Source organism: Aulonocara stuartgranti (genome assembly GCF_965226115.1).
Source record: "Aulonocara stuartgranti genome assembly, chromosome: 1".
Lineage (NCBI taxonomy): Eukaryota > Metazoa > Chordata > Actinopteri > Cichliformes > Cichlidae > Aulonocara > Aulonocara stuartgranti.
The window spans coordinates 29,646,735-29,673,324 of NC_138939.1; the positions used below are offsets into that span (position 1 = coordinate 29,646,735).

At 41.4% G+C, this 26,590-nt stretch overlaps 1 protein-coding gene across 1 annotated transcript in view; it reads left to right on the forward strand.

The window, feature by feature from the left end:
* The first annotated feature begins 22,789 nt into the window (after positions 1–22,789).
* The window catches only part of LOC309706981 (serine/threonine-protein kinase pim-2-like), a 32,208-nt gene continuing 28,407 nt past the window's right edge, over positions 22,790–26,590 (forward strand). The window contains exon 1 of the mRNA XM_082534041.1: positions 22,790–22,852. The gene's annotated coding sequence lies outside the window, so the exon portion shown is untranslated. The remainder of the gene's footprint in view (positions 22,853–26,590) is intronic.

Genomic DNA, 26,590 nt, shown 5'->3' on the forward strand with positions numbered 1-26,590 from the left:
TCACTGCACTGGACTGGAGTTTAAAAATAAAGTGAGTTAGCTGTCATAAAATCTATGCGAAAAAAACATAATTAATTACTTTTAAGTACTGAAGTAACTGCTAGAAGAGAACAAGGGAAACGAAGGCTGAAGGGAAGGTTACAAGAGGTTAGAAGAGAAGCGAATTGAGGCCGGAAGGCTGACGGGGAGGGGAGGAGGCTTTGTGCTGAATGAACAGGTCATTTGTTTGGGTGGGTCACAGTGGTTAAAGAGCCAGAGGAAAGTGAGGTGCCAAGTTAATGTGACAGGCAAATGACTGGGAGCCTGTTCCTGGGATTTCTATGGGCTTTATGCAAAGTGAGAGGCGAAAGGGGAAACTACCCATTCAGTGTGGCTGTCAGTGGGGCGGCAGAGCGGAGGGAGGAGGCTGCGACCGACACCAATCCAAAGCAGCGGACGCAGGACCACACTGAATGCATTGCTACTTTGAAAACTCGGTTTAATCTGTGAGATCAGTCACATAATCAGCAAACTCTGGTGCTGATAACCAAGCCTGGCAAAGTTGGATGCTGTTGCGTTGAATGCTTATCTTTCAGCGAGTGTTAAAACCGCCACGATTCCTGAGAAAATTCAAAAAACCTTATGAGTGGACAGCTGCACGATCCACAGTTTGCGTTTAACCAACCTAACTTACTTGTGCAAATCTTTAGCTTAATAGAGGTGATGAGATTTGTATAGATTGTATAAATGCATCTCTCTCTTGGTGTTGTTCTTGCCACATCATAATCATGTTTGTCCAAGACCAACATTGTAACTGGCCAATCACGTATTTGTGATGTCAAAGCGTCAAAAATCCTTTTGTTTACATAATTTTCTCTTCTGGAACAAATGGTAAGCATTTCAAGTGTTTTCCTTACCGATTTATGCAATATAATGAATATATTATCAAGCTAGTTTTGCTGTTAGCCAAATTTATTCATGTTAGTTTGATTTCGATCATTTTTAATAGCAATAGCCAACGTCTTGGCTAACGCTAGCTGAAGGCTCAGACAACGTGAGTGGTCTGTTACACTGTCGAGCCTGGGCCAACACTGTTATGATGATGATGCAGGAACAACAGCAAAACGGAGATATTAGACCTCTTTTGAAAAGCGAGGGATGATGCTCAGGCGCCTGGATTTGGAAGCAGGGCTTTATTGACCACGTCCAGCATGTTTAACATATAACTGAATTTGTAGTCATCAAAGAGAAAAATCTTTATCTCTATGGTGACGTGATGATGAGATTGCAGGAGAAAATATGAGCCAGTTTTACTCCGGTTGTGGGCCGAGAAGCTTACAGCTAGCGCCTTGGCAATGGAGCTAGCTGTTTAGGTAACAAGTGCGCCTGTTATATCTCCTCAACCATTTTCAGAAATGAAGGAAATGCTGCTGCGACTTAAAAGCAAAAGAATTCACAGAGATTCTTGGAGAAATCTGGGCATTTCTAAGCGTTCAAGTAAGCACTAAAACACGCTATTAGCTGTGCTCGTGAAAGAAACTGCCACATGCTAACATGCAAACTGGCAATTTCAGGAACAGCAGAAACACAAGCACATCCACTCTCTGCCATGTTTCTGAGCCTGAGTTTATCCCTGTCACACACACACTCACAGACACAGCATATTCCCTCTCCCTCTCTCGACCTGTCTCACACACCATTACCCCTGTGAGGCGAGGAGACAACCTAGCCGCGGGGTGGAGGGAGAGGAGGGGCAGCATCATGGGTAATGTCAGTAGACACATGTCAAAAGTACAGCCTATGTCCTGAAAAAGCTGTGTGTGGTGTGACAGCGGTCCGCCTGCTGCAAGCCCCGCATCCCCACCACCACCAACCCCGACTCTATCCAGCTGACACAAAAGCTTCCTGTGTAAGCCCGGAGGGAGAAAGAGAGCAAGAGAGAGCAGGAGAAGAGCCAGCAGGGAGGGTCATCAGCACTACTCCGCTAGGATAAATGCTTTTCCTCTTGCAGTCTCACCTCGCTGCACAGCTATTGTCCTCAGGAAGAGTGAAAAAGGGTTTTGTGTGTCTGTGTGTGTCACGGAGAAGCAAAGCATGAGGGAGTAGTTGTGTGTGCGTCACCAAATAAAGCAATTCATGTATGTGTGTACGTGCTGTGTGTTCGTGTGTGTGTGTGTGTGTGTGTGTGTGGGTGTTAGGGTGGCTCTCTACTCGACAAATCTCTAAGCCTTTCTCTATGACTTTCACACCGATGAATCAAATAAGTGGATTTTTAATGAGATGGCACGTCCCTTGTCGACACATCTTCCTGGAATTTACCCTCAATAATTCACTCGTTACTAAACTACACGACAGGACATCAAGCACCTCATGATCTGCAGGCTTCTCGTTTTTCACAAGCTTCTTTCGACTGCATGGATAAGTCCGGATTCACTGTTGATTTGTCTCAAATGTGCCTCAGGTTCTTACAGTTTGTCATTTATCCAGCAGAAACTTGATTAATAATTTTTCCTCTCATACAAAAAGACAGTGGACTTTAGATTTATAACAGACTTTGTTTAGTGTTAAGACAAAAAGGATAATCCCCAAACAGCTTGGCAACACAATATAGTTAAAGACCTATATTGTGTTTACTGTGGTTTATGAGGATTATGATACCTTAAAATTAAATTAAAGGTAATCGGTTCTTCCTTTTGGCATAGGTGCCCCCAGTCCTACTTTATTAGAGCTAAAAAGCGGCTCAGTTCCAACTTTATCCCATGAGTGGTGGTAGAGTGCTTGAGGTGCAGATATCTAGAACTCCTGAATCAGCGCGACCAACTTCGAAACTGATAGCACACAGGTCTAGAGGTCGTGACTTCAGTGGCAGAAGAAATAAGAAGCAATACGGGGTTATTGCTACTGAAGATATCAATGATTAGCAAACGAACTTTATTCCAACCTTGTGGAAAACTGCAATTTTGGCCTCCATTATTCTTTAGTAGCAGAAGTTCTCAAACATACAGCCTGCCCAGACAGTTGCTGTCATGTTTCATTTCATGGTCTATCTCTACTGCTGAAGTTGGATTTTTGGAAGCACATTCTCTATAAGGCAGGTGAATAATTGTTGTGCCAGCGATGTGTTGCTGTACCTAGTCACAATGCAAAAAAGGGATATGATCAAGTTTCATCACAAGACTTCTCAAGAAGTCTCCCCTCCAAAAAACACAGGGTACTTTCTCAAAGCTGAAGATATTCAGATTCTTGTTCTTGTTCAGTTCCACCAGAAATACTGCAGAAAGAATTCAGTAACTTTACACATGTAACCAAAATCATAAAGCATTTTTTTTTTTTAGCAAAACAAAGAATAAGCAGCCCCGTGGCCCCCACAGAGTCCGGATATGAAGACCATGGAGTCATTCTGGGAATACATGTAGAGCCAGTGGGAGATTCCAAATCAGTGGAAGTGCTGTAGCAAGTTCTCAGAGAAAAAACCTGGCATCAAAGTACCATGAAAAACAAGCATACACAGATGAACTGGTGCTGTTTCGAAGGAAAAGTGTGGTGACTACAAATGGCAACTTATTGGCCCTTTGTTGTTTAGTTGTTGCTTTGTGTTTAGTGCATAAAGCTTTTGTAAGCTACTGTGTGTTTTTATTCTAGTGACAGAGCCGTGCGTAGTAGTATGACAGGAGCAAAGGCCAAGTGATATAATATGGAGTGAATGTCGGGAGACAGAGGAGGTTAGAGTGGATGGACTTGTCAGTAAAACTTCTGACTTTAATATGAGAGACAGTGTTGGGGTCCATGCTCAAAAAGTCATGTATTACACATGACTTATTACTTATTTAAAAAGTAACGCATTATGTTATTTAATTATGTTCCAGACAAAGTAATTTGTCACACTACTTGATGCATTACTTTTATGTTTAATAGTATAATTACCAATTGACTATATAAACCTTAGGCTCCATAGTGGCACTAATCCCTATCCTAATGAGGACATAAATAATAGGCTGTTTTAGTGTTCATAAAGGAAACAACACAAAGCAAAGTTCAAATTGTTCCAAAGAGGCGTCGAAGCTCACTACTGTGATTCTGCTGTAAAGGTAAAAAACAAGGCTACAACCATACAAGCGCAACTCCTCATACTGTCTTGTTTAGCGGTTAAAAAAAAGGCTCTGGCTGCAGGGCCAAGGTCAGCATGCACTCACCCGTAACATCACTCTGGGTTCTTTGCTAGCTTGGTGCTAGCATGCTGTCTGAGCAGATGTTTGCACAGTTCATGCTCCGTTAGCAGGGTTGGGCGTAACCTGTTACACATGACATTTTTCTTTACTAAATTCAGCAGTTACATCACAGCCACAGTTATGTTGTTACTTGCATTACAAAGGTTCTTTATCTTCTGATGTTATCTGTACAGCAGGCAGGTAGAAAGAAAGAAAACATCAAACATTCTTGCTACAATCAACTGATTTCAGTTTCTGTGCAGGCTGAATGACACATTGTCTGGTCTCAGGCATGTTTTGTACATGTGTTATTGTTTGGAGGAGTTGATGGATGGAGGACAAACCTGCTGTACAAGGAAGGCTTTTGTTTCAGATGTTCCATGTACATAAGCTAATAGCACTGCCCCACTGTAATTGCAGCATGCACGCAGTACAAAGACTAATATTTACAGCGCTCAGATTGTGAAGCACTTTTTCAAAACTATCAATGACTGCTAGCAAATCCTGTGAAGGATTTTTTTGGACTGCAAACACTTTTGCACATTTACCGTTTGCAGCAGCTACACAACCGTAGCCTATACAAATGACTACAGGTCAGTGCTTTAACAACACCAGCCTATGAAACAATTTCCGCAGGCAGCCAAAGAGGAAAGAAAGGGACACATCAATGTTTAAATCCTCAGCTGAGGATCACCTTGATCTCCATTAGTCTGCCGCGACCAAACAGAAAACTGCTTCATGTCGTGATGGAGTTTGGATGTGCTTAAGTAACCCTTCATGTTTTCCTTTCAGCCTCTCCACAGCAAGATTACAGAAGATGGAGAGCATTATAAGAGGCACAGGTAATTGCCCTCATTTCTGCTGCAGACAAAAGCCAATGTTCTGACTGCTCTTATGCAAACTGTCGAGTGTCATTCAAGAAGGCTTCAAGGCTGGAGAAAATGGCATGGCTCTTTTTTTTTCCATGACAACTACCAATCTGAGGATATTATGAGTTTTTCGTTCGGTAGTCTGCTGCTATTTCATAGACAGAACCCCCCCCCTTCTCTTTCTGAAACAGCCAAATGATGATTTTTTGCCTAATTTTTGACAGGGCTCACATTGACGTCAAAGCGTTGCACTGGATGATTATAATTTCTTTGCCAAAATGAAAAGGGAGATGAGCCATTTTGTTGACTCTTGTGGCCAGAACGCTTGATGAAAACAACCTGGAAATGCTGGTTTGGATGGAAATCATTTTCACATGTAAACAGTATTTTCCGGATTGATCCACCTTAATGTGTAAACTCAGAATAAAATGGCTGTTTGGGAGGCTGAGCTCTTGGTAACTATAGCCTTGAGAGAGCAGAACCGTCTGGTGGCTTTCCACTTCACACCAAAGTCACCACAGATAGTATGCCTGTGCTCTGAGCGTGCAACCCACTTGGGAATATAGAGGGCATTAGTCGGTGATTTACGCCTTAATGAATGAGTTGCCACAGCTCGCACACACACATAGCTGTGTCCTCATCAAACACACTCTCGCACACAAACACGCTAATCCTTCAGTGAACTGTAACTAAGCATTACTCTCACCACAAACCCTTCTTCCTGCTGCAACGCTAAACACCAGTTCATGGGACACCATCTGGTCTCCTCCCACCAAGAAGAAACGAGATCTTGTCAAACCAGCGTGAGTAAGCACACAATGCTAAAACCTGAAAAGGAGAATCTAAGGCTCCACAGGCTAACTGAGGATGAGAAGCTTAGATTTTGCCCCATTACTCATCCTCTAATCTTAAATGCGATGTCCATTATAGCACGCCGACCCACTAGGGTATAGAACCAATCCTAACCCAGCTGCTTTTTGCATATGAATAGCTTCAGCCTCAGAATATATCATCCAGAGAGGTAGCTCTGGCTCTGATTTCAAGGGATATTTAGCTCCCTATTCAGCTATCAACAAAGAATGGGCATTCAGACAGGCAAGGAGGGAGGCAGTGCTTGCTGAGCCGTCACAGAGCTCATTTGTTCTCTTCTGTTTACTTTAGGCTCCTTCTCTTTTTTCCCTCTTTCCTCCAGAGGCTTCAAGCATGGATGGGTGGGTGACTGGTAACCCTCTTTCTGTCGCTCCAGCCCAATGGGAGAGATAAACAGCAATTCATAACGTAGTCAGAGAAAGGTTTTGATTTGCATGCATTTATCGGACAATCAGCGCCACTGACAATCATCATTAAACCATCAGAGGCCAGAGAATTATTTACAAATTTAACTCCTTCATCCTCTGTGTAGCTCTTCGTAGCCTGTGTCTGTGTATCTTCCCGGGAGAAAGACTGCACTAGTGTGTGTATGTGTGTGTTCCCTTTTAGTCTTTGCATAGTTTAAGTCTGTTTAGCCTCCGCTACGGAAAACTTGATGAGCTGAGAGGAATTCTAATCTAACCTGCAGCCTGTATTTGCTGTGAGAGGAGGGGTATTTGTAATTGTATAGGTGGATTAAAAGGTAGAGCGGAGGCCAAATGGACTAGCTTATCAGAGATGTGGGTGAGCTAGAGTCGAACTGCACATCCCTCAGGTATTGAACGACGTGCTCGTAGCTGGAGGAGTGGAGAGGGTTAAGCGGTCGGCTGTAGATTAGCTGGGTGTAGAGTAGCAGGGTAGGAGATGAAGAAGTGAAGAGAGGGAGACAGGAATCTGATGCTGCCAAGACACACGTCCTATTTGAAATCTATACAGAGGACTGCTGCAAAGGTAAATCCAGATAGATGAGGTTATAAAGGGACACTGTATAGAAACAAAGCACTTTTAAGCAAGGCTTCAAATACAGTAACAATCTGACCTCCTGAGACTTAAATTTAAGATGTTTTACAAATTTCTTGCTAATTCCCAGTTTATTAACATGTGGTTCAACCACATGCTGAAAAACATGCTAAATGTTTACAATGTTTTCTGTTAGAGTAAGACCAGAGTGATACCATCTTCAACTTATTAAATAAAGCCTGGAGATTTATAACAAGGTAACTCACTGAAAAGCTCTTTATTTCTGACACTTAGTAACTAGATCATGACACACAATCTTCACCTGGCAACTGTATTTGCTGCCTTGTCGTGACATGTGTCATACCATGCTAATATCACACAAGCTAAACTTATAGGAAAACACACACAGAGCATTTTAACCTCAGACGTGGACAGGAAAATGAATTGCCCACCTTTTATCTAGATGATAGCGGATTTAACATGGCTAAATCTGAAATATCCAGGTGCACGACACACTTAAAGTTTGTAAAAAAAAAATCATGTAAATCCACCAAAGTAAGAATATTGGCTGTTTTCTGTAAAAAATATATAAATGTCTTCTTAAGTTATCTAATATTTCTATTAGGCATTACCGCTGCTTAAATGTGATTTATCTGCGGCGACAGCAGCAGCAGCGTAGCCGCTGACTCTGACTCTTTCTGTGATACATACACTGCACGCTTTGATGCAAAAGCTCAGCAAAAGTGAGATGGAGTAGATTGTTGTTTATTGTTCACAGAAGGTTCTGGAAATTCACATCAATTAATTCGACTTCTACGAGCTGCTAAGACAGCTCATTTGTTTCTCTGCTTAACTGTCAGAAGGATACAAGCGAGCAGAAGACAAAGTCAAATCGTCTTCCTCTACATTTTACCTTTAATTTGCCCCCACCATCATTTACATCTTCTTTTCTTTAAATTATTGAAAGTGCAGCAGCTGCATGAGCGGTTGTGACAATTGTGACTTAAGCCATCAGACCTGCAGACATAATTTTGCCTGTTTGTGGGTAAACAAGTCACTTCACACGGTCACAGCTGATGCTTCTTGTTTGTCAGAAATGACACGTTACAAAGCATACAGACCTAACCAATGTCCATGGTACCATTTTGACTTTAGCATATAAATCCTTCAGCTTGTTGTAGTCCATACCGGTCCTTAGAAAAACCCTGACGCTGGTTAGCAAACAGCAGTTTGTTTCAGACAGCTCGGCTACATGTAGAGAGAAAATCAGTTTTCGTAGACTATGGCTTGGTTAGACATTTCAAATGTTTAAAACTGTGGGATGAAGTTAAGCACTTGTTCGGCTCATCTTAGTTTGAACTGGTTTTCTACAAAATGGACAAAGGGGGGCCCAGAGCGTGCACTTTCTGCACGAGCAAAAAGGGGTACTGTCCATGGTGCTGAATGAGGTCCTCCTGCTAAAGAAAAGCCTTCAGCAACATTGGCATTGTGAGTGTGAAAGAGCACATGCACTGTCTCTCTCAGGAATTATGCCTCGAAAGTCAAACATGACCTGAATGGCTCCAAAAATCTCCATAAGAATATTTCCTTAACACACAGACTGACAGAATAGTGTTGATTACTGTCAGTACCAACGAAGGAGTAAAACTTGTGTTTGCTTTGTCATCGTTTGTTTTGATATAAACAGTTTCTTAAGGCTACCATAAAGAAGGGACAAACCCATATTACGAGAAAAACTGAATCTCTTAATATGACTAACCTTTGCTACCTTCCTCTCTTGCACTGATGCTAAAAGTTAAGTTGCAGCCTCCCACATTAAAAAGCTTCATTTTTGTGGCTCTCACTCCTCTGTTATCAGTAAGCGTTTCATAGCAAGCACATTTGATTCCAGAGTACTCAAATAGAGTGCAAACAAGTGCAAATCTTGTGGCAAAGGGTAGAAGGTTTGTAGTCAAGCCTCTTGTCTCTGTGCCTCAATCTCTTTATCCCTGGACTGAGCCACCTCTGGCCCAGGGCCCGCTCCCAGGCTGTGTGTGTGTGTATCTTTATCCTCCCAGCAGGGAGTAGTCTGGGGGTAAAAGGCTCACTACTGTTTTTACATAAACAAAGACTTTGGGATGAAACAGAGAAAGTGCCATGGCCAAATCCCTGTGCCTGGCTGTGGTCCACTGCTCCATGCTGATTTCACCTTGTGGACACCAAGCTGGTCCTGGTAATTAAGCAGCACAGACAGGCACCGTGATTAAACTAAGTGACACTGAAGGCCGAGGCAGCGCCACCACACAAAGACGTCACTGTGGTTTTTTATTTGATCAGACTCTCCTTCAAAGAGCAGATTACAGTTACTAGGACTGACAGAAATGCAATATATATATGATATATTCATTCAGTGAGGGGCGGTAGCTTGAGATTAAGCACAAAGGTCAGATTCAATAAGCAATCAAAGCTCATATTGTTTTTTTTGTTTGGGGGGGGGGGGGGGGGGGGGGTCTTTATCCAGTGTGAAATTGATGTGCTATTAATATTTATTATTATATTTAAAAAATGATGGCTCTAACATCACTGATACACAGTACGAGATTAACACGAGACGAAGGTGAAGTCAGAACTTGGTGATTTGCCTTCACTCGGCTCCCACACGGAGTCTGGCCTAAAAACACTATAATGTTCGCCAAGTCCCAAATGTTTTACTTTTGCAGTCAGTCAACGTATTTATGTGATGCTGAACCAGATTGTGACTTCCATCTGCAAGCAGGAAAATAACTTCTGCTGAACTGAACTGTGTAAAATGGGACCAGCACGGTCAGATAAACGCAGTTTAAAACTTCATACTGTACAGATGGATCCAAATATTCTTGGATGCCGGCACCAGTGTGTACAAAAATATATACAGTTATAACATAGCAACACGATGTGCAAGGGATTAAGTTGGAGATTTTCAGATTTAATTCCAGAGGGTGAACAAAAATATACGACTGCTGCTGAATTACACTATTTATTTTTATAAGCAGTGCCTGAATTCTAAGAGGCTCAAACAGTGTGGCTGTAAAGAGACAACAATTTGGTAGGCTGTGGAGGTTAAATGATGCTCAGTCATTTCTAAGGGGCCCAAAGTGTGCCAAGAAAATATCCCGTACACCATTACACCAGCAGCAGCCTGAAGTGTTGATACAAGGCAGGATGGATCCATGCTTTCATTAAGTTACAAGAGAAATCAAGACTGATCCAGTCCAGTTTTGTTAAACCTGAGTAAATCATAGTCTCAGTTTCCTGTTCTTAGCAGACAGGCAGGCACCCAGTTTGGTCTGCTGCTGCTGTAGCCATTCTGCTTCAAGGTTCAATGTGCTGTGTGTTCAGAGATGCTCTTTTGGATAAACAGTAATTAATTTTAACTTAATTTATTGTTGCCTTCCCATCAGCCTGCCTATGACCTCCCTCATCAACAATGTATTTTGACCCAAAGAGCCCTTCGCTCACTCTGTATTTTCTCTTTCACAAACCAGGCAGTGACATCGGAGTGACGTCTTTTATGTTATTTTTGGTCAACAGTTTTGGTCCACTGAAGGGGCTGTTTTGTAACGGCTAGCAACGTCTTTTTTTCAACGTCTGCTGAACATCTAGTGTTGACATCCATACCTCCGTTTACGGGCTATTTGTAGTCCAAATGTGGTCCTTGTGGATGTCTTCTCAATGTCAAACTAAGACTTATTTTAGACTTCGTTTTTATACGGTTCAGTAGTCCCATGTTTCCAGAGGGTTCGATGACATGTTTAATATAGACTACAGCTTTGTTTACACCTTTGTATGCGTGTCCAGTTATCATCTGACAATCAGATTAAGTGATTGGAACATGATCTGGAACAGTATGCCACCCTCTGAAATGGGATTAGATGATAACAGTTATGTGTGAACGAATGCAGAGTGATCAGTGGACATATCCAAGATGTTGTGGGCTCTAAAACATACTTCCCGTCTGTTCCTGGACACCCTCATGTACTGAATAAATCAGACTAACACATAATAAATCATGTTTGCTTATAAATAATCTGTATTCACAGGTATCATGTTGATAACAACAATGTTGATGTTTGTAAATAAAAAAAGGCACCGTGCAGCAGTCCTACATTTATTAATCGTGTAAATTTCCTGGACTTGTCATAGATGTCCACAGTTCGTCTAAAAAAAATTACCCAATCCAAAGTCCAAATGTTCAACTTCATTATGACGTCCAGGTTGGGTCGTGGTTGGACATCTCTTTTCTCTGAAAACCTTTGAGATGGTTGTGTAATAGATCAGTAAATCAGTAGGTAGTAGTTTCTGAATTACTTACACTGGTCTGTCTGGCACCAACAACCCTGTCATGTTCAAAGTCGTTTTCTTGTTTCTTCATTTTTCTGATGCCCAGTTTGAACTTGAGCAGCTCACACTGAACACGCCTACATGCTTTAACATGTTGGGTTGCTGTCATGTGATTGGCTGGTTAGATATTCATAGTCTAACAGTTAAGGAAGTGAGCGTACTACTATATTTTGCTAAATATATGTTTCCTGTCACTTTAGAAAGCTTTTACTCTTCATGATTTCACGATGACAGCATATGCTCTCTACTACACTCAGTCCTATCTCCATGGGAATTAAAGCTATTTATTAAATGGCGCATCTATTTCCAGTAAATGCACCAATTATTATAGCGAAACACCTTAATTATTTAGTGAGATTCAGTGTGAACACTCTCTCATTTCCCCCAATATGTTTATAAAATTCCCATTTGGATATGGAAATTTTCTTCTGTAAGTTTGAAGTCAAAATCCTGTCTGAAAAAACAAACTTATCTTTCACCTCTGTGTGCTCACCCACACACTAAATACAAGCACACACACACACACACACACACACACACACACACACACACACACACACACACACACACACACACACACACACACACACACACTGAGCTGTCTGTCAGGATGAAATTGTGCCAGCTAGCTCCCACTAAGGAAATGGTAGATGATTGACAAACATGGGTGGGAGCCATGGAAACCAGAGACAGATTATTGAACCACTAACAGCAATGGCAGACATGAATGACTGTTAGTGGGGTTATTGTGAGGTCTGCATGCACTGTTGGAGACATTGCACTTCTCAGTGTGCTTTCAAAGCCTGGGTTTCCCACTGTTTGCTCATGTCTGTGTGTGTGTGTGTGTGTGTGTGTGTGTGTGTGTGTGTGTGTGTGTGTGTGTGTGTGTGTGTGTGTGTGTGAGAGAGAGCATGTAGCTGTGAAATGTTTATTTGCAATACTTCCCGTCTGTTCCTGTAACAGTGTCAGCTACATCCCGCTGTATTTAGTGGCCGTTTATGTGAGAATCTACCAGCAGCCATCTGTCACCTGCTATCTATGCAAATAGGAGACCAGCACCACCTTTTTCATTTTGCATTCAAAGCACCGTGTTTGCATTTGTCACTGATCAAATAAGTGTGACGTCATAACTGAACATCCCATAGGTCTGGGGTCTGGAAAACAACACTGGCCTTCACTTACACAGCACACGTGCACTTACAAGCACTTCAGAAGATTAAGGCAAGAACGTTGTAGGTTCCTCTTACAGAAGAAAAAACTGCAATAGATATTTTATCAAGCAAGTCTTTGCATGTCGATGAGAGGGCGTGTGTGCATGTGTGTGTTTATATAAGCGGGACTGCTTTACCTGATCTAACTGCCAGTGCTGAAACAGAGGATGCAAATGATGTTAGGAAAACTCTGCAACACTAGATGTTTGCAATAGTTGCTGTTTGTGGTCTTTGTAGATGCTTGGTTTATTGGACACACCTAATACAATGAACTGAATTCCACTACAGCAGTCCTATGATAAAACTGTATCTTCAGTCTCTCTGACGCTGAGAAAAGTTTAGTTGGTACTGTGGTAATTTAGCGTCATCATGAAACTGTGGTCTGTGGTTTAGCTGTGACAGCATTATAATGAACGACGTGAAGAGTAAAACCAGTTTTTATCAGAAGAAGGCATATATCTTTCAGAGATAATAAAAACAGTCAGTCTCTGTTTAGGTGCACATACTGAGGGCAGGAGGAATGTGCTATGGATGTTTTATAGTAAAATCTCTGAATAAGATAAGCTTTAAAAAAATGTGGCTATATAACCCACATTATTTTCCAAAAAGCAGGTGTTAAAGCAGTTAAAATAAGCAAGGAGCTGGTCTTTGAATATTCATTAGACTTTATGATGCATTTCAGCAAAAGATGGCCAGTTATTACCAAGTTAGTCATTTAATATCGGGCTCCTTTAAGAGCCTTTTATCTTACTTCGGTTTAAGTTCCCAGTGGTAGTGCATTTTATGTGTTTTTGATTTTCTTCTTGTAACCAAGCCACAAAGCACAGGAAATGATTTGATAGGTTTAGTTCACCCTGCTGTGTGCACAACTTTGCCCTAGAGATGATAATGGTATGCTAAAACCACTTTGCTTAAAGCCACAATAACACGGCCTCCCTTCACATCTCATAGATATACAAAAAGATCACGTTCAATATGACATTCATTTATCAGGCTGTACTACTCAAGTCTTGGGTCAGGAATCATACTTTCCTCTAATTCCCTTTTGGCATCTTCAAAAATCCCCCCCACTTTTTTTCTTCTCGCTGATCTTGTTAAATTAAGTATGATGGCTCAGGGTGAGGAAAAAGGAAAAGAATTGAACTGCCACTCAATTTCCACCTCTTTGCAGCAGAGAGCTCTGTGTGTGTGTGTGTGTGTGTGTGTGTGTGTTTGTGGCTAAATGTGTGGCATGAAATATGCTTCTGCAGTGCTCTCTGATCGAAAGCAAATGAACAGACATCACCAAGTAGTTGACCTGATATCCTGTAAATAGAGGCTGGATTATGGAAGGTACACACACAGAGGACCTTACACTGTGCAGCTAAAGTACAGTAAATCCTCTCAGCAGCTAATCGCTCACAGACTGCTTGTCTGTAGGCGCTCTCATCCACATTGTAGGATGCTACTGACAAGGGGTTGCCTGGGAACAAAAGGACGGGATCTAGTTAGCCAGCTCTGTATGGCACAGTCGTACTGGACAGAAAATACCCGACTATTTGGCGAGAACACTCTGCCTCCGTCTGCCTGCTTCTGTCTTTTCCCCCCCTCTCCACTGAGTTTTTTCAATCTCCAGCCGACTCCTCTTGTCTACAAAGTGAGAGACAGAGTGAATCATCCAGGGGATTACTTCCCTCTCCACAGAGTGCCAAAAATACCATCTTTCACATGCAGTCATTCTCTTTCACTCTTTTGTATGCTGCATCATCCATATAACTAGACGCCGTCGCCGCTGGGGAGGGGGGAGGGATATCTCGCATTTCCAAAGTTTTTAGAGGCAGAAAAGAGCAGCTTAATTTTTTTAGCTTCACACAAAGCATTATTCACTTCATCAAGTAGAGGATTAAATGGCTGCGTAGCAGAGAACTGCTTGTGAACGGCCACGGCTGGTTTTATTTGACCGAAGTGAACACTACATACACCAATGGTACATCAGCTTCATTCACTCATAAACACTATTGTAACAAACATTGAAAGGAGTGTTAAAAGATTTCTGAAATTTATAGTTGCAAAGAGCCTTTTGCTTTCCAAAAGTCGTTACACTGTACTCGACTGATTCAGCCTCACAGTAGAATCTCTCAAAGACATCAATGAAACGACACAAGGAACAATCATGAATAAAAGTTTGGGACTGTAGCCTGAAAAATAGTGCTAAATCATCCTCAGACAATAGCCAGTTGTTTTGATATTGCATTTCCTCCACTGCGATCACCCTACGTGGACTGTTTACCTACATGCAACCAAATCCTGCTCAAACCTGATTGGTCAAGGTAACAGGCAGGCAACTTGCCATACTAAAGAAAAAAAAGACTGAAAAAAAATCCTGCCCACTGCCTACAGACTCTGTTCATATGCAGAAAGATACTGAAGTGCGACATTCCTCCTATGACGTGGATAAGTTGTATCATGGAGCTATTACCGGGATCAAAGCAATCGCTCTAGATGTGACGTCCTCATATAAACCAACAAAAACACTTGGAAACGGAGGCCGATTTTCCAAAATGTGCGTATTCCATTCCTCATCAGGCAAGACGAGAAGATTTGGCGGGCATCAGCGCTTAATCTCGGGGTAAAATAATCTGTCTCAGAATGTAATAATTCACATGGTATGTCTTTTGATTTGGATTAGTGGCCTGCAATCCTCTTAGCCCAATAGCTCAGCAGAACTTCTCAGTGACAAGTTCACAAGTCCACATAGCTCGCACAGACTCCCTCTCTTGGCCATTAACTCTCAGAGCTTATTGGTAATCTCCTTATATCTGGCTCTGACAGTTTTTACATACATCCTGGAGTGATACTGTAAACACGTCCACTTGTATGCTGAGTAAAAGGAGTCGATGGACACCGTGTTGTTCTAGATTGCAGGATTTTAAGGATCTGGACTGGTGCTTGCTGGTTGAGCGAGAGCACAAAACCCCCTCAGCTCGTGCTCTAAATTTAATTTTTTCCTCATGTCACCATTTGAAAGTTGTCTCAGGGATCAGTGACACTCAGGATTACTACCATGTGGGAAACGCTTTACACATTAATACCCAAGAATCAGAGCCCGGCCGAGGCTGAGTCCGTACTTAATGCAGGTTTGCACTTAGGAGAGAGAGAGAGCTCCATTTGTAAAAACAAAGTCTGCCACAGCTCTCGCCTGCTGCCATCTTTAAACATGATCCAGTGCTATCAAATAACTCGCGCTAAGACAGGAGGGGAAGAAAATAACCCCGAATCATTTAAATCCACGACTCAATATTCTTTATCTTTATCCTTTAAGGTTCTTTATAATTTAATAAACAGGATTAAAGTCATTGGGTAGAACAGAGCTAAGCGAGGCTCGTTCCACATTTTCTGTTTTAGCCTGCACTCCGCATACTGAGTCTTATTAAGCCCTTGCAAGATTACAGGGCCTTAATCTCTGGGAACACATGTTGTGAAGAATAAAAGCAATTTTATTTGGGAAACCAGAGTCCAAGTTTAGCAGGAAATGAGCTTTCTCTCCATAATCTCATCTTTTTGCGTTTTTTCCCTCCTTGGAGTAAATGAAAAGTCGCCTGTTACAGAACTGAGCTCTCTCTCGCCTTCTCTCTCTCTCTCTGAATGTGTGTTGAGGAATTAACCGTGTATTGTGTGCAGTATGAATCTGTATTCCCTTTCTCTGACTCTTTCAATGCCCGCACACACACACACACACACACACACACGCACACACACACGCACACACACGCTGTGTTCACTAGTTCATAAATACCACAGCAGTAGGCCAGGTTTTACCCACCAAGACAGCTTTGATTTCTGAGGAATGTAAATCCACCTGTTTCCGAACAGACGGGTTTTCAGATGAATGTGTTTATTGTCGCCATTCTCCCCCAACCACCTCCCTCCTCCTAATCACCTCCCTCCTCTCCCCCTCTCCCATCATGCCCTGTAAATTCTATGCAGATTGCTGGCCCATGCTTACTGCACTTTGCAGAGAAAGCTTCATGAAGATGACGATAAGCTAAAGCTCTAAATCCCAGACTTAGCTTTCTTATCAAGAGCTGCAGGAGCGAACGGGGCGCTTTAATAGAAGACGTGTGCGGCTGCAGTTTGTGTCTGCATGAGAGTGCATGCGGGTGTGTTGTCTGGGTAGTAAATGCAAATGCATTAAGACTTCTTTATTCTCCCCTCCCTCCCTACACACCAGCAGAATTTCATAAGCGCTGCAAAGGCCTTGTTAAGCTTAAACCATTTTAAAAGAATTAAGACACTCGACTCTAATAAATTTGACTGAAGATGCACTGCCATTCTGCTGTCAGTGGTGGAATTGCACAATATGGAAATCCATCATTCCCAGATTCAGAGTCTGTATTTACTCATTTTGAGCTATAAATGGATGTTTACACAAACTTTATATGACTTAAGCGTATATTTTCTGGACAGCACCTAATGTCTGTCCTTGCACGGATGAATAATTTCGGGACTATTTTTTCAATAATGCATAAGAACTTTTTTCCTTTTTGTACCCTGTGTTGAATAATAGGACTGAAGGATGATGAGTATATAGGACTTGCTGCACAATGCTTTTTACTACAAGCCTCGTTCACCTAATCATATTAGCACTTTTTGCTGTACCCAGGCTTTGCCTCACATTCATGCACAGAGACGCATTATTGGCAATTTGAGGTTGACAGGAAACCGTCAAAGTATCCTTGACAGTCACAGTTAGCCGGGGCAGTCTAGCCACCAACCTTCTGACTGGTAGCAACACCTCCTCCTGAGCAACGGCCACACCTGAAGAGAATAAATATCTCTGGTAATGGGTAGTTCTACTTTTGCAAGAACCAAGGCCGTTAATAATGCTGGACTGGTGTATGTTTTTTACTCCTTGTCTATTGTGGGATTCCCTAAGTATAGAGGTTGTGGAGGTACACTTGCACAAATTCCTCCAAAAAGCCACCAGCATGCTACCTGACAGAGATGATACTATGTGCAGGTGTAATGCTTATTGGCTGAATAGTTTGTTTGGGCAGAAAAGGAGCAGACAGAGATCAGTGCAATTTTCCTTGTTTTTAGCACTTGGCTTCACATCACAGCAATGATCTTTGTATATATTATCACTTCTGTCATCCCCTTATTGGAGGTTAAGCTAAAGGACCAGCAGCACAAACATAAACAGAGAAAGCCCACGCATTTCATGCCCCACATAACTTTGACACCGTCCTCTGATCACAGTAGACACCTTCAACTTTACTTCAAAGCAGACTATAGACATTCAATTGTGCCAGGACGTTACATCTTCAAAACTAGCACACATAAAATATGCACATAATCCAAGTGCAGTTTGACATGTAGATGTTTTCTTAGCAGCAGTAGCAATCCTTGAATAATTTGATTAGTAATACAATACTATACTAAACTATACTTTAAGTCATTTTCAGTTGTGGTAGCAGCAGTTGCAGTAATATTTTGGACACTAGTTGTTTAAGCCTTCATGAGCAAAGGCAACAGCAGCCATAATGTGTAAAACAACAGTGCCAAAAAGAAGTACCAACATTACGAATTTTGCTAGTTTCAGTAGCATTTGTAATTGCTGCTGCAGTACCAGTAAAAACCGAGTGGTAGAAACAGACGATCTTGTCTTGATCAACAACACACGAGGGAAAAAAAGCCCTGTTTTAAAATTATTATTATTAATAAGAAATAATGTTTTATCCTTCTTAAAATGAGCTCAGCAGGCTCAGCTGCCTCCAATGTCTCCAAAGTCTACTTGAACAGTGAGCTTGTGTTATTAAGTGATGAGTGAGCAGGGAGGTTTGCACGTCCCCGTCCCTTGTGCCGTCTGCAGAAATGCGCATTAGAGCAGATGCCTTTTCACTTGTGGATATTGTTCTGTGTGTTTGTGTCGTCTGCATGAGCCTGATCTTAATGCATATGGGATTTGATACTAACATATCAATTATTAATGCCTACACAATTTATTGTCAATACATCATGCTACCTTATCAGCTGCTAACAGGGTTCCTGAGATCAGGTGCTGCAGAAAGGCGGCCGTAAAGAGTTGGGTTTGCTTACTCTATGCCCTGTACACTCTTCGTATTGTAGAAACAGCAAGTTTATAAAAAGCCCCGGTACATTTTTGATGATGTTCAAGTCATTGATGAACATCTGCAAAAGCCACTTCCAACAGGTTGAGCTTGTGTTTCCTCTAGAAGATCTTTGCAGATTTGGAAGTCTGCTTTGTGCTTGTATCCTGTTGTGGCATTTCATGATCCTCCCTCTATCCACGTGGCATTTCCTGGGCCACTATCAGCACCATCACAACACCAAAGCAGAGTATTTCCTACTCCCACACTTACAAGCGGACAGTAATTTCTTGTAATCAGATGCTGCTCCCTTCTTCTGAAAACACAGCTTTGATGTTGATCTACCTTAGGCTCCCGATATGCCTTCCACCATCTGCATGTAACATCACATGATCAACAACTGCATGTAAACAGCTGTTTAATGAAGTTCACATTTGAAACCTTGCTAACATATACATATGTTGTTTATATGCTTAAACGCATGAACAAAAGAAGCAGTAACTGAGACGAGAGGGAATGACGTCAAGTTCATCTTATAATCCCAGTACATGAGCAGATAACTGAACTAAATCCAGAAAACATCAATTTATGTCGGATTTCTTTCTGCGTATCCACGGGCAGATTCTATACAAGCCATGCTATTTAAAGTGCTTTAGCCTGCATAGCATTGCTACATCTCATTTGCAAGCCACTTTGCAACCCACCTCCTCCTTTTATGATGTGTCTGGATTAAACAATGTCATTTGTTTTGTGTGCACATGGAAGTCCAGAGATTTAGCAGAGCAGAGTCATACAGCAAAAATACAGTGCTTTAAATTTATTGAAACAGCTGTCACAAAGTCAATCAAACAAACAAAAAAACAAAACACACATTTCATTCACATATTTTACTACTTTTCTTCTTTTATGTAACACTTTAAATTCAACAATAATTATATTTTTTGCACTAAAATATTTTTCTTAAAGAGTTTGTGCATACTGGTGGAGTAACCATTAGAAAAACATAAAAAATATTTTGGTGATTATTAATACTTTTAATTCAGGGCAGCTGTGGAATAAATTGTGCGCTGGTCTACATCGAGTAAGCATCGTCTAACTTGGCTCCCACACGTGGATATAAAAGAAGACGTGCTTGTGGTAGATCAAAGAAGCGTTATACACTTTGACCAGCTTATTCCAGATATAGTTTTTCCTGGTGACCTGAATGGACCTTTCCCTGTTTAGTAAATCTGGCCCTATATCTACATTACCTGTGTTGTGTTGTCAGGTCAAAAGAGCTTCTTCGCATTGTGCAAAACAACCCATTGTTTGTTTTCTCAATAATTCAACCTTTGGCTTACAGGTTATGATGTGCTACTTCTTTTCGGGAGACAATGATTTTTATCATATCCACTCAGGATTTCCATTCTTGTTCTTTTTGTTTGTTTAAGGACTACATACAAGGAGAAAGGCATCCTTTTTGCCTTAGAGAGTTTACAAACCTACTTTGTTTGGAAATCACCTGTCATCTGATAAATGATTTACCATGTGGACTCTCTCTCTTGCTACCTCACACAGACAGGATGTCATCAGTTGTTTTAGGATTCACTGCAGTGGAGCATACACCTCTGCATTATTTAAAGGTATTCATTATGTATTCTTCCTCTTAATCCTTCTTTATTCCTTCATACTCATTAAATGGCATTTGTATAAATATCCAGGGTTGATTGTGGTCTGTGCGTCGGGGCCAGAATGATAAGATTTTTGTTCCAGCCAAGCCTCTGAGTAGTTAACGTTGTGATCTGGCTCTTTTTGCACTAAAATGCTCAAATGGAACTTTTTCATTTAATTTTTTTTTTTACTGAGCACTCATCCTTTCTCATTAGAAGCCATTAATGATGCTTGTGTATCTTCTTGCTGGGAAAGATTTCCAATAGGTCGGCCTGTTCCCTGAACAAAAAGACTGTCAGACAGCTGCAGCTTAGCACTTGGCACATGTTGGTCTCTTAGCCTGGCAGCATCTCAGGGGTCAAAGCTTGTTGCTCTGCCAACCAGCCAGTTAGAGAGGCAGCCAGACAGCACTGATGTCCGCTGCCATGCTATCTGTGCTGGCACACATGGCACCTCCCTGTGCCCCACACCCCCCACCTGGGTTCCTGATGCCTGTCCTGTGCACTCAGGTGCACGTACATCTAGCATAATGAACTCCAAGGTAGACTTTACCACTTGACTGGCTCCTTACAAGACAAAATGCCAAAACAAATCTTGTCATAATTAGGCATAATCCAGCTCATTACCGTCTGCTTAATTATCCTATTAATAACACTTCCTAGGAGAGCTTGTTTGCGGCAGCAGCAGTGCGCTCGGGCAAATGTTTGTTCCTAAATGAGCAAACACAGAGAAGACAACAGCACTGTTCAAACATGGCAGCTCTGACAATGGAGGAAAAAAAACTGGGCCAGGATTAATAACATAGCAAAGGGCTTATTGTCCCTAAGAGCCCTTGCTTTACCACCAGGGCTTTCCAGTGCAGGTAACAGGCAACTTCAGGTGTTTATGGATATGGATTTTATAGGCTTTTATGTGTGAAATGATTTCAGGGGAACTAATGCAGTCTAACATGGAAGCAGAACTCATTACTTTATTCAGCTAAATTCATAACCAATCAACACACAGTTGAAATTCACAGCAGTTAAACCTCGCTATAAACTATACGGTCTTTTTTAATCTCATAATGAAGCACACAGAAGGGATTTTCAGATGGTAAAAGGCACATAATTATTTCAGGTCACTGCCTGCATTTAGACCTGCATTCAGTTAGAATTGCAGATGGAATACGTTAACGCTGCTTTTATAGTTGTGTTCGGCTCAGATAAACAAATCCTTGTGAGAAAATAAAAAGTATAATGGTGTCATTAAGATGGCATTATGCTCGCTTGTGCTTCATGCTTACGTTTTTTAAAAAGTTTGCCACAGTTTGTCGTATTTTGATGGAGTAATTCGTCACAAGTGTTGAGCAGTTCATTCAGATACAGTTTATACTGGTAAAGCAATATTTTAGGGTTTCCTCAGTCTGTGTCTGTTCTCTCTTTCAGATTTTACACAGCTCAAATTGTAAAAGCTGTAAGGTAGATTTGAAGTATTTGTAGTTTGTTTGTTACTGTGTCACCAGCGTCGGTTTTTAGCCTGTTCAGATCTCAGATATGTGGTCATTTACTCAAAGCCTGCAGCTCATGTCCCCAGCCAGTCAGCCTACAGAGCCTTCATATCACATAAGATATAATTACTTTTGGAAGGTAAACTTAGGTCTCAAGTCAAAACTGGTTCTCCCAATAAAAATCTTCATCTTTTTAGGTGAATATCTCTTTGGCAGAGTGAAATAACAATGTGAAATGCTGTTACAGACTGCACTTTAGGCCTCTGTGTTGTAGCCGTAATTTAGAGGATAATTTTCGTCATAGTTCAATGACTTTCTTTTTTCTGACTAAAACAAGAAAGATCATAAACTGTGGGATGAGTTTATGATCCAATCAGACGTAATCTGCTCCTGAGAAACAGGGTGGTGGGGCTCAGCTAGCTGTTACGCTCGTCTCATGAGAACACGACAAAATGTCAACGGTTTGGAGGAAGAAGAAGAAGAAGAGTAGACAGGAAAATAAGGTGCTTTGTTAACCGTGTGGAGCAACTCTCACACAAGCTTCACACTTCATCTTTTAGTCAACTGAATCAACTTCAGATTTGTACTTTTTTAGTACTCTGACTAAAACCAAAGCTTAATTTGCTGACAAAAGCAACGCTGCTCTGTTGGTTACATTGCCTCACTGTTAACTTGAAACAAATGTTGTCCTTTTCTCACAAGTTCTAATTTCCAAAAGGGAACAAGTTTATACTTGCTGCTGTCACCATTACTAGATGTCATTTCTGGTAAAACGTCTCCGTCTTTCATAGCTTTAGAATCATATTGTTGACACATAGTTAGCTAAATAAACACCAGTCCTTCTTTGCAAGTCATTAAATATAACTGATCTCAACGTCTCGGCCCGGGCTTGCATCTGCAGATTTTAAAAAGGCACCGCTGGCACTCGTTTTCCTGTTTCTCTCACTCGTCTTGCTTTCTTGCTGAACTCTGTGCACACCTTGCAGAAGCTGTGTCAACAGAGTGAGGTGAAAAAGTCTGCCAACCTCTGCAGGCAGATGCCAGCTGAGGCAACCCAGACCACATCCTGCTTGGCTACGATTGATGTGTCGGTGTTGTCTCTCAGAGTCTTCTGTGTAAAGAATTTATGCAGGTAGGCTGTTGATACGCACAAAATCCAGCTGTATGTGCACAGACTGAAGGGTAAAAGAATTTCTCAAACGGTTTATACTTATCACCAAACTCCACCGTAACACACACACAGGCGCACAGAGTGGCTTCTCTTATCATCGTCTCGAACTCTATCCTCAGGCTAAAGTTTCCCCTCTTTGTGTGTAAAGCTATAGTTTGCCCTCTGGGAGCAGAAGGTGGAGACAAAGCCCTGGCACACCAAACCATCCTGTCTCTGAGCACATAAACCCACTTTCCTCATCAACATTTAAATGCACTTATCACAGCAAAACAAGCATAAAACTCAAAAAAAAAAAAAAAAAAAAAAAAGCAGTTAAAAGCCGAGTTTTCCCAAAGTATACTCGGTGATGTTATCGTTGCCAGGCTGGAAAACTTCCATCACTGAAAAAGGGTATTCAGCAATATCTGTAGGAGATCATCTGTATTATAATGTAGCACGTTTATGCTTTTGATGTAAACTGAATGGGAAAGCATGACAGGATGCTGTGTTTGGGACGCCTGCTTTATTTTTTCCCCTCTGATCTCTGGAGAAAGAGGGGAAGAGAGAAATGGAGGCAGACAAACAGCGAGAAGAAAGAAGGCTTCCAGTGGATACAGAAATGAGAGATTGGGTGAAGGGAGTGACAGCAGTGCCATATCAAAAGAATAAAGAGAATGAGTTATCAAGGAAAACGGATCAATGAATTCGCTTCATGCAAAAAACAGCAAACAGCAGACGCACTGAAATCCTATTATGGGGAGAAAAGTGAATAATTGATGCCTTCTTCTCTTTTTTAAATTCTGATTCAGAGATTTTTCTTACAGATGGATTTACAAGTGGTTTAGAAGCACATTAATGATTTATATGTGAGTTCGAGAGCTTGCTTACCAAAAAAAAAGAAAGTATAATCCATCGGCACTGAGCGGCACAGACTCTACAGGTTCTAATGGTGTGCAAGGAAAACAAAGGCATATGTAGTAAAATAATCACAAAGGACGCATGTAGTCGCAGATTCACACTTGGAAGCTCCAATTTTTAACTTGAAGTTCTATCCCGTCTTTTAAATTTGAATCTTTTCACTATTTACAAGCAAAACAATCACAAACTTGCAAAAAGCTGTTATTAAAAGTAGTTCTGTCAAATTAGATCTGCAACCAGACTACAGCTGCAGAACAGACCAGAAAACAGATAAATACAACTTTAGGACCTGGACCCTATGTCAAAATGATTAGTGCAATAAAAGAAACAAAAAGCAAAGGTAAAGAACAAATCACACACACACACACTCCTAATAACACCAGTGGAGAATTTCCAACAGTTGCAGTCTGGTCACATCTAAGGTTCAACGGTGAAGTCCTTGCAGAGGACACATCCTGGATTGATGCCATGTAGCGCACTCTCTTCCCCCTGTTCAGGAGGACACCATCTTCACGGTCAGATGTATGAGAGCAAGGGGACAAGAGCAATCTGACACCATGAACATTGCACTCCAGTCATCTACCGAGTTAAATATATTTTCCATGAGAAACGTAACCATCCATACATCCATTTATTTTCTTCAATTCAGGGTTGCAGAGCGGGTGTGGTCTGTTGCAGGGCTAATAGACAGACAATCATTCACACTGAAATTCCCATGTATGGCCAATTTAGAATCACTTATAAACCTAACCTCACTAATGTCTTGATTCTTGCTCAATGAATCAAGGAAATCCCAAAAAGTTGATTCTGTTCATGTGGCCGTAACGTTTTCAGTGAGAGAAACGTTTCATTACTTATCCAGGTGACTTCTTCAACCACATGGATGAGGGACGAAATGTGGCTGACTAACTGCATGTCTTTGGACAGTGGGAGGGATTCAAACCCACTGTGCTGTGAGGAAACATTGCTAACCACTGCTGCCTGTTGCTTAAATCCATTAAATCCATGTTTATCCACTTCACAGTGATAAACATGCACACTACAATTGCACATTGGCACAAAGTTTTCCTGGCATATCACCAGCTTATTTGTGTTTAAAAGGGTGAAAGGGGGGAGTAGGTGTTTATAGCTATTGAGGGATACGTGGACTAAACAATGACTCCTTGTTGCCCTTGGTAGCTGCCACCAGAAATACTGGTTTCTTAAACTATTGATCTGTTTATTGTTGACTTAGCCAGGCGTACTACCCAGGAGTGCAGTTGATTTTGCACTATGTTGCTACCCCTGCGCTAAGAGCCATAATGTAAGCTGTAAACGAGCAGAGTGGAAGGGGACATCTCAGGAAATTAAATTTAACATTGCATGAATGCTGTGACGGAATAAACTAACATAAAACCCCTCGACCACAGCGCTGCACAACCACGCTTCGTAAAGGCACATGGATAATAAGCCACTACCAGCCCTGCTAATGTTAATGACATTTTGTTTTCTTAGCTTTAGACATGGTGATTAGCCTAAATTTCGGTTCACAGAGCGTAGCTGGAGGACTCGCTGGCACTGTTGCCACACTGGACACAGACACGTCACCAGTAATCCTACGCAGTTAGCTTCTTACTATGTTTTTTTTACTAACAGTCGTCATGTTTCACAGCTCACTGAGCTCATTTGAATGTTCCATCATCAGCAGTGACTTCCCTCTCGTAGTGTTTTTATGCAACACATGACATCAGTAGATCACTTAATAAAAGAAAATTATGTTAGAGACTGGTTACCACCAATAATCCATGTGAAGAGAAATGTAAAGTAAGAATGCGATTTCGAGGAATGTTTAGCAAAACTATAAACAACGAATAACTCACAGGTTTCTTTTTAACCACATTTTAAAAAACAGAGTATTGCAAATAGGTTTATGTGCACGTGCCTTTACGAAAGAAACTGACCAAAACATTATGCAACGCAACTATATACTTCCTCTGAGCAGGCAGGTGGCAGACCACACAAAACAACACTTGGCACCAAGATAGCAGTGAGTTGCTCACTTGGCATCCCCACCAACCTTAACTGGCACAGTGAAGAAAATAACCTCCACAGGCCAATAACAGCTCACGGGTCTAACACTGCATTTGGCACCCTGACCCACACCAAAATAGCTTCCTAACTTGTGCTGTTGTTATACAACTTTCTTTCATCACTCTTGCCTGTTTTTTGTATGCATGTAAAATGTATGATATTAATAAACTGTATTTTTACATATTAAGAACTTCAAGTAATTTTTTTTCATTATCTAATGTTATGAGAATGTCAAGAGGATTCTGTCTGAACTTTTTAAGGTAAAGAAAAATGTAATTCAAAACTTAAATAAACAAGTTAAAATCAGAAATAAAGACCCGACCACATTTTCATGCTTTCCAGCATAATTTATTCACTTTTGCTGTTTTACAGACATGGCTGCAGCTGAGACCACCACCAACAACAACCTGACATGAGCCAGTTAAATCTTTTAACCCGGCGAGGCGTGATTGCCGATGCCCTGCAGGTGCGTTCGCCTACCCTGCAGCGGCACTGCTGACCACGCCCCGCCACAAAAGTGCTGTGCAAAAGTCTTGAGCCACCGCTCATTTTTTGCTTCTAAAGACCATCTTGTGGTCTTGAGCATTAGCTCTCCAGTTTTTCTTTCTTTCTTTCTGCTTTTTCTGGTCCGAGAGATTCATCCAACCCTTCCCCTAATCCATCTGCTGTTCACTTGTTATGGTCTGATGAATCCAAATTCAAGATTTTTAGCTAAATTATCATCACTATGTA